Source organism: Carassius auratus, chromosome 45, assembly GCF_003368295.1.
Source record: "Carassius auratus strain Wakin chromosome 45, ASM336829v1, whole genome shotgun sequence".
Lineage (NCBI taxonomy): Eukaryota > Metazoa > Chordata > Actinopteri > Cypriniformes > Cyprinidae > Carassius > Carassius auratus.
Genome location: NC_039287.1, coordinates 5,293,323 through 5,302,635, shown reverse-complemented (window position 1 = coordinate 5,302,635; position 9,313 = coordinate 5,293,323). Strand labels below are relative to the sequence as shown.

At 36.6% G+C, this 9,313-nt stretch overlaps 2 long non-coding RNA genes across 3 annotated transcripts; one reads left to right on the top strand and one right to left on the bottom strand.

Annotated features, from left to right (window-relative positions):
* Nucleotides 1–5,774: 5,774 nt before the first annotated feature.
* On the top strand, nt 5,775–7,208 carry LOC113063024 (uncharacterized). Of its 2 annotated transcripts, none has more exons than XR_003278615.1 (3): nt 5,775–6,126; nt 6,324–6,504; nt 6,592–7,208. It is a non-coding gene; the product is annotated as an uncharacterized LOC113063024 (long non-coding RNA). The 2 variants fall into 2 exon arrangements; XR_003278614.1 differs by having other exon boundaries at nt 5,776–6,126; nt 6,312–6,504.
* Nucleotides 7,209–7,218: 10 nt separating this feature from the next.
* LOC113063023 (uncharacterized) lies at nt 7,219–8,918 on the bottom strand. The gene is made up of 4 exons (XR_003278613.1): nt 8,859–8,918; nt 7,922–8,022; nt 7,637–7,790; nt 7,219–7,402 (listed from the first exon to the last, which is right to left on the bottom strand). It is a non-coding gene; the product is annotated as an uncharacterized LOC113063023 (long non-coding RNA).
* Nucleotides 8,919–9,313: the final 395 nt, after the last annotated feature.

Sequence of the window (9,313 nt, the reverse complement as noted above, 5' to 3'; positions counted from 1 at the left end):
TTCCATAGACCATCTTTAATCCAGGTAGACTGAAGACCTTTGTGTTTTGTTCTGTTTGTGTTTGATGTTTAATTTATGGCACATTTCCAGGAGCACAAAATGGCAGGAAAGGGAATCGCTTTTGCCAGGTGCTTTTATTTATTTATTTTCTCCACTCTCTTCCTTTTTTATGACTTATTGATGATGGCTGGAGGAAACATAAGCAGCTTCACTTTTATAACAGTTCTCTTGAATCTGATCAGAATTCCATATATAACAGTCACTGGGTGTTTTCATTGTTTTACATCACTTCCCTTGTCTTTGTTAGAGTTAGAGGCTGGCAGTCTGTGCATTGGTGGTAGAGATTTTACAGTGACTCTTTAGGCAGGTAACATCATTAAGACGGTAAGAAGCAGCAAGTGACTCTCTATGAGTGAGTCATTTGAATCATTAACTGATTCATCCAAAAATGCTGATTCATTCGGGAATTAAACAAGTAACTGTCTATATGAATGAGCCATTGAATTGATAATTGAAACAATATGTTTTAAAATGCTAATTCATTCTGGAATGAAGCACATGACTGACTTTATGCTTTAGTAATTTAATCATTCACTGAACTGATTCACTCCATAATGCTGATTCATTCAGGAATGAAGCATATCGTTGTCTTCATGAATAAGTCATTGGATCAATCATTCAATCAATTTGTTAAACAGTGCCAATTCTTTCATTTTTTTAAAATGAGTATACCCCCCAATATTACTGTTTTAAACATAAGCCTGTAGCAGAAATGAGTCAAATCAGACAAATCAAAGAGTCTATCAGAGCTGTGTGCATTGAAACATGAGCTGAATTCCTCAGGAAGTCATAAATCAGTTCTAGTGCCACAAGAACCAAGCAAGATAACCAACCAACCAACTTGTTCACACAACAGCTTTCAACATTAACACCAATAGAACAATTATTAACAATTTTAATTAGAAGAAGAGATTGTCAAATTTATTGTTCGTGATTGAAATGCAACGCTGGACATCACATGTAAACCCAGGAGATCAAGTTAAATACTTGCATTGACTTCCCCCCACCCAGAAGAACCAGACTGAAATTCCTAAGGGGGAAGGGCTTTAAACCTTTGTCTTCACAGAAAAGTCCTTTGCCAGAGAATGGCAAAGAAACCCTTTTTATACATTATATATGGACCAGAATGAACTCAAAAAAGACTTATGAATGAATCATTCCATTGCTTAACTCCATATTCATTTACGTGTAACCCACACATTTGACTATCATGTATAATCACTTATTGTGTATGTCTTTTGATAACTATAGGATACCTAGTCATGTCTAGTATTGAAATAATCGCATTTTCTTGCTTGATATTGTCCTGACAATCATTTATTTGTAAAATATATCATAATCATGTTATAGGAATCATGTCCAAAATTAGACCCTGTGAGGCAAGAACCACATGCTTGGTAAGATAAACAAATGATTTATGATACCCACCCCAAGAACATATCTGATTGGTCAAGGCAACATTTGAGGGGTGGCCAACAGGAAAGTTTAAATACTTTGGATACGATTAAATTTTTGCTTTTAGTTCTAGTCTAGCTGCTGCTATTAGCCATGTCGGCTTTTAGTCTAGCATTGCTTGTGCTATCAGTCATGCAGGCTTTTAGTCTGCTTTTAGTTCCAGCCTTGCTCGTGCTATCAGTCATGCCTGCTCTTAGCTTTTAGCTTGTAGCTTTGCTACCTAGCTTTAGCTATAAGCATCTATTGTTCTTTGAGCGCGGTTCCAGCGTGCCTGCCTGCTGCTACTTATGCCACAATGAGAAGGAACACAACCTAGTCTCGTCAAACTTTATTTCTTTTCTTTTCCGTTTGAGTTTCGTGTTCTGAGTTAAGTTTTGTAACGTCGAGTCTCCGACGCCTGACCTCGGATGCCCGTTCAACTTCAACCAGCGCACAGGACTCTGCACTTTCAGTCAACGCCCAACAACCACGGGCTTCCCAAGACGTCACTTCACTACTGAACTTCCAGCCAATCAGCGACACCGGGATACCCCTTTCAACGGGAGTCCCTTTCACAGCAAAAGAAGGCAACGTATCCCCAGATATTTGTTGTGCTGGTGTATCTAGTATAATTTTAGTCACATTGAGGAACTCAATGCGAGCGCTAATTACGTGATTGATGGTTGTTCATGTCTATGCAATTTAACGTATTGCTGTAAACTTGGGATTCCATATTTCCATTCTCTTAAACTCATCTTTCCTTAACTTTCGACCTTCCTACAACTTGTGTGAATGTGTGTGTGCGTGCGTTTATGTGTTAGATTAGTTTATATGTCTTAGATTTATCTAATAAAGCCTTATTCATATTGAAAAGAGAAGTATCTTGTGTTTTGTGCTTACAAGTTAATGTCTTAAACTGCCGATCTTGTTACTGTGCTAATTGATAGTGTTTTCACTATAGTTTGGATATTAGTATCCAGCGCAGATTTGATGTTAAACGGCTCGTTCACTGAACCGCAGGCGCGTCTCCGTGAACAGCCGTGAAACAGTGATTCTGTTCAAATTCCCTTTAAAATCTTAAATGATTCCCTTTGAGCTAAATTGACCTGTTTCCCTTACAAGCCACATACAAAAGGTAAAGGGGGTGGTGTTGCTACAAATTATAGTATATAACAAAGTTATACAGCAAAAAAATATGCTTGAGCTTGAACGCTCCTCTGTTTTTACCACTCCATGGAACGCAAACCACGATTGCAGAAATCGACAGGTTTAATAGGATTATCTGTTCAAATGATGTAGCTGTCACACTTGAGAAATATTATTGTACCCCCTTCATGGTAAAGTAAGTGCTTACAAAAATGTATTTTATTATAAACAACTTTACAGAAGACAATAACTTTTGATCTGTTTACAACCTCTCTTGCAAGGTCAGTGAAGTAGCTGCTGCATGGATTACCTGAAAAATACAGATGTGCTTTTATAAAACCTGGATCTTTCAGGCTAACAAGCTGCATAGTGTTATAAACAGAAAATTGGGCAACTGCAAACAATTTAATTTTGCATTAATTTGAGTAAAATGAAAATGAATTCCCTCCTCTAAGGGGATTAATAAAATCTATTTACATGTGTATATATATATATATATATATATATATATATATATATATATATATATAGTACAGACCAAAAGTTTGGACACCCCTTCTTATTCAAAGAGTTTTCTTTATTTTCATGACTATGAAAATTGTAGATTCACACTGAAGGCATCAAAACTATGAATTAACACATGTGGAATTATATATGGAATTATATACATAACAAAAAAGTGTGAAACAACTGAAAATGTGTCATATTGTAGGTTCTTCAAAGTAGCCACCTTTTGCTTTGATTACTGCTTTGCACACTCTTGGCTTTCTCTTGATGAGCTTCAAGAGGTAGTCACCTGAAATGGTCTTCCAACAGTCTTGAAGGAGTTCCCCGAGAGATGCTTAGCACTTGTTGGCCCTTTTGCCTTCTGTCTGCGGTCCAGCTCACCCCTAAACCATCTCGACTGGGTTCAGGTCCGGTGACTGTGGAGGCCAGGTCATCTGGTGCAGCACCCCATCACTCTCCTTCTTGGTCAAATAGCCCTTGATGCCTTCAGTGTGACTCTACAATTTTCATAGTCATAAGGGACTCCCGCACCACTGGAGACATGAGCTGCCGGACCCGCGATCTGGATGGGAAAAGCACCCGTTTACACGGCCGACGGGCCAGAATGCCGGGCCGTCCATCCCCTGTCAGGGCCGCAGCCAACGAGAGTGATGCGGACGCTAGAGGTAGCCGCCGCCCCTCGCGCCCCGGACAGAAGAGGGGAGCAGTATATATATATATATATATATATATATATATATATATATATATATATATATATATATATATATATATAAAGAATGAATTTTAAGCAATCTTAAAATCTGCATAAAACTTGAGAATTTTTTTAATGGCACATTTTTTTTTTTTTGATTAACATTTATCCACACATAAAAAAAAATGAATGTAATGCAACATGAGCTCATAACTAATGAAGATGCTCATCATTCAGTAAGCCCACTGCAAAAAGAATTAAATAAATAAATAAATTCTGTTTTCTGCTTATCAGATTCAAGATGATCTGATGTCAGTGTGTACCTCTGTCGTGCATGTTAAGTGAATCACACCCTGAATGAGATGCAGAAGCACAAATGTTGCTTCAGGCTCTGTTCTGGATCAGTCCTGTATCCAGGATCTGTTATATTTGGTATATCATTTAAGCTGAAATTGAATTAATGCCATATTTTTTTTCAAGATGCAATAGAGTCATTCCACAAAAAGAGTACCCTTTTTGCCCACGAACATTTGTGTACTAAACACATCTATAAGTAAATGTTTAACATTTATTACATTAATTCAACATTCATTTAATTTGTATACACATTTATACATTATAATTATTTTATGGTGTAATCTTCAGAATTTTAAGGAAATATATACATACATGTATAGCCAGTAATATATATTAAATGTAAATAATTTTAATAAAATATTTTTGAATTGTATTTAAGAATTGTATTTAAATTATAATTATATAAACAGTAATTTCAAATAAAACTACATAATTTAACTGCATATTCACCACTATTTACTCTCCCATTCAAATTAATAATTAAGATTTTAAGTAAGATATCTTATGCTCAACAAAGCTGCATTTATTTAATGAAAATACAATATAACAGCATTATTGTGAAATATCATCACAATTCAAATGAGATTCAATAATTATATTTCACTATATTTTAAAATGCAATTTATTCATTTAACACTGAATTGTTAGCAGCCATTACTCCAGTCTTCAGTGACACATGAACATTCAGAAACGATCATGATATGGTGATAAAAAATCTAAATCATTAATAATACCGATCAGTCATTTAAAATAACCATGTAATCAGAGGTGAAAAGTATGGAGTCAAAATAGGGCCATATATATCTGCAAAATAAAACAATGTTTTGCAAACAAAAAAATATGTTTTGCAAAAAAATATGTTTTGCAAAAATAAAATATGTTTTGCAAATAAAAATAGAGTATTGAGGAAAAAAAATGCTTTTTTGCAAGTAAAAAAAAATAATTGTAAAAGAAAAGTTTACCACAAGAGAAAAAATAAAGTTTAGCAAAGTAAAACTTCAACAGCAATGACTCAAGGGGCAAGGAACTCGACCGGAAGTTGAAGTCGGGTGGGGGCTGCCATCTTTTAGCAGAACTTCACTTGCGTTAGCATTCCCATTGACTCCCATTCATTTTGGCCTCACTTTGACAGCAAATAACTTTACATCTGAGGCGTTTAAAGACTCTGTTTGTCCATTATTTATTTCTAAAGATACACGACAATGTATAAAGGGCTCCATTACCTTCTATGTTACATTATGGCCCCGTATAAACAGTTTTTGTAAAAATAGGCTAACGATTGCATCATAACCACTCGGCTCTCTGTCGCATTACCGTACAGACAGGAGGAGAAGCTCGCAGGCAATTAACTTAATATGGCGTATTGGCGTTACATTTTAAAATACTATACAAAATAATTAATCAGAATACTTACTCCTGCTCACTCACTTCAAAGAACTCCCCGCTCAAGCTCGCCGTCTCTGCAAGATTAACGATGGCAGTTTGCACGCACAGCTACTAGAAGATTTACATCTGGCAGACAGGTTGCTCACGTCGTCAAGCTTCGTTTGAGTCTGCGCGTCAGAAACGGAAGTGCTAAAAAAAGCTAAAACTGGGCTTCATTTGTCTCAATTGAGTTCCAATGGGGTCGCTGTGTCCATTTCTTTTACTGTCTATGCAATGACTTTGCAACACATTCCCCTTTGCGCTGCTCCTTTAAATCCGCGTTTCAGTCATCCGTGCCTCTGCGGTGCAAGCTTTCCTTTGCGCTTCATTTTTTCTTTGCGCCTCGCTTTGTGTCACTGATTTGACGTGGGGGAGGGGTCAAGAGGTTGAGGTGTGTACAAGGGAGGAAGGCGTGTCCTTCTCGTTACGTCATCAGCGCGAGCCCCAGACCGAGTGGATCGATCGAAATGGAGGAACAGAGACATGTGGGTGATGGATCACAGGTATGTGTTATTGATCGCTTTCTTGTTATTATTATTAGACTCCTATATTATTAATAACAGATACTTCAGACCGGCCAGAGGGTGGTATTTAACGGGGTTTTGAAGTAAAATTATTTGAGTAACACATAGGCTATTATGTGTGGAGAGCTTTCACTGAACATCATAATCTCTTTTATTTGATTGAGGTGGGGCTGTAGAGGCTTTTTGCACCTCTTTTGTTGTCAGTTTGTGTTCCTACCTCGTCTCCAAGCCAGCCTTGACTCCTTTACTAGTGGGTGGAATAACCATCCTCTCCACACAGAGAGTAATCTAAGCCCAGACCAGTTGTGGGAAATTGGACTCCTGCAAAACCCTGTCACTCCTCCTGTCCTATCTGAGGTATTTTAAGAATTTGTGTCTTTTAATGTAATGTTTTCATGCAAGATATTGCCCCAATGTCCATAAACTATTACCAACTTTTAACAGATTGCACAAGACGACGACTCTTGACTGGGACACAGACAGTATCTCTGACCAGCCGTGGACAGGAATTGTAGTTCCTCCAGTCGAATGCCCCTTAACTTAAGAACTTAAGGCCCAAATTCAAACTTTTTTAACCCAACCTCACACTCTCAAAACTATGGAAGAGACCATTATTTTAAAGTTTTAAATTTTGTGCTGCTTCATTCTTAATTGACACTAAATCAGTCATTGAAATGACTAGTGACCAAATGATCCATTTACAAGCAAATTAACATCCAAGTCAATAAAAAACAAACTTAAGTTGACATTGCATGCTTGTTTTATTTTCTGTATTGGCTATATTTAAAGCAGAAAATGGCTAGTATAACAACTGGTGTTCTCTTAACACATTCATTAAGATATAAAATTTTACAATATGTAACACGTTGTGTTCTCTACACATACACAGTAAATTTCAAAACCATAAGAACATTTACCAATGTATAAAAGGTTTTTTTCCTGAACATGTACAATTCCATACCTTTAGTATCATTTTAAATTCTGTTTAAACCGTTGTCAAATTGAATGGCTTGGTTGGGGTTGGTATTGTCTGAATTAAATCAATTACATTTTAACATTAATTTGTAGTTTTTTTTTTTTTTTTTTTACAATATTTATACTAAATCAACTCTGTCAGTTCATACATAACACAGCTTTCAATTTCTTGGAGAAAGTCTTGCAGAAAGTTGATTATAGCTGTTTCATAAGTCTCTTGTACTGATCCCTTCTCCGACATTTTCGGAAGAATGTTCTGCATGATGAAGTCTGCATCAGCCTGTGGGAAAAAAAATAAACAACCATCCATTTTCAGGTACATAATATGCACATGCATTTGGCTTTTATCCAAAGCTACTTTATTACCATTTTCTACTTTTATTTTTTTGTAAGGTACAACTGTTTGACAATTATTCTTTAACTTGGCAAATAATAATTTTCCTATCTATAACATTCCTAAAGTGAAATACAAGATATAGGCTTTTTTTTTTTTTTTTTTTCCAGTTACTGATACCTTATCATCATCATCCACCACATCAGGGACAAAGAACTGGTGGCAAAGTCCTGAATGGTTTTCCAGGATGTCCACAAAATTGTACACTTCAAGACCTTTTCAGATTTGCTTCAACAAAGGGACCAAACGTAGAGTTGCTTGAAGCACAATTGATCTGGAAAAAGAACCAGAAAATTATTGCATAATATAGACAGTGTTGTGGCTAATCAGTATATCTGGTAGGCAGCAAAATTAAAACCGTTTGCAAGGTTTCAAATGTAAAGAAGTTAGAAGACTTTTTCTGACCTTATTATGGCCTCTTTGTTCTCAGGTTTAACGGCCCCAGTAAAACCACAGTTAATAATTTGATCATACCATGCAGAGAGATCAGTTTCTTCTTCCTCCACCTGAAAACACATAAATATGTAAACTGTGCGTAGAAATAAAGGTTTTATGAATTTGAGGCAGGAGTCTGCTGTCGTTGTTGTGGCTGCTGCTGCTGACCCTGAGCTGACTGAATCTGACCAAGGCTTTGGGTCAGAAGACCTATTAAATTCTGTGCAGCTGTACAGACATCAGAATATTCTCTCTGTTAAATATGTCATCACAACATCATATAGGATTATCTGGATCAGGGGTTTTAAACTCAGTTCCTGGAGGGCCACAGCTCTGCACAGTTTAGCCCCAATCAAACAAATCTGATTCAGCTAATCAAGATCTTCAGGATTACTAGAAACCTCCAAACAGGTGTGGGTTGGAGCTGGTTTGAGCTAAACTCTGCAGAGCTGTGGCCCTCCAGGAATTGAGTTTCACACAACTGATCTAGAATAAGTGCATTAACAATGTGTCATATAAACATCACAGCTTTTAAACATAGTCTATAGGGATGTGACCTACTGTATATAAATAAACTTGTTCGGAATCAAAAAGAGGTTTATTTCAAATTATGTTTACACATACAAGGCATTTGTTTTGTATTTGTTTTTTGTTTACAGTATGTTTTGAGAGACACCTTTGGCATCGTTTATAGTCCATAATACAACTAGGGCGTGGAGAATAATAATTATTATTTATTTATTATAAAACAACCTGAACGGTGTGCATATTGAGAGAAATGTACAGCCGCCGACGCAACCCGCATTAATTGATCTTACTTAACTTGAGCAAACACGTTGATACACATAGTTACATATAGTTATCGGTCTATCTAGCGAACTTGAAGAAAGCGATCAATAACACATACCTGTGATCCATCACCCACATGTCTCTGTTCCTCCATTTCGATCGATCCACTCGGTCTGGGGCTCGCGCTGATGACGTAACGAGAAGGACACGCCTTCCTCCCTTGTACACACCTCAACCTCTTGACCCCTCCCCCACGTCAAATCAGTGACACAAAGCGAGGCGCAAAGAAAAAAGAAGCGCAAAGGAAAGCTTGCACCGCAGAGGCACGGATGACTGAAACGCGGATTTAAAGGAGCAGCGCAAAGGGGAATGTGTTGCAAAGTCATTGCTGCTGAAGTTTTACTTTGCTAAACTTTTTTTTGTCTCTCAGTGGTAAACTTTTCTTTTGCAATCATTTTTTTTTACTTGCAAAAAAGCAATTTTTTTCTCAATACTCTATTTTTATTTGCAAAACATATATTTTTTTTTGCAAAACATATTTTTTGTTTGCAAAACATTGTTTTATTTTGCAGA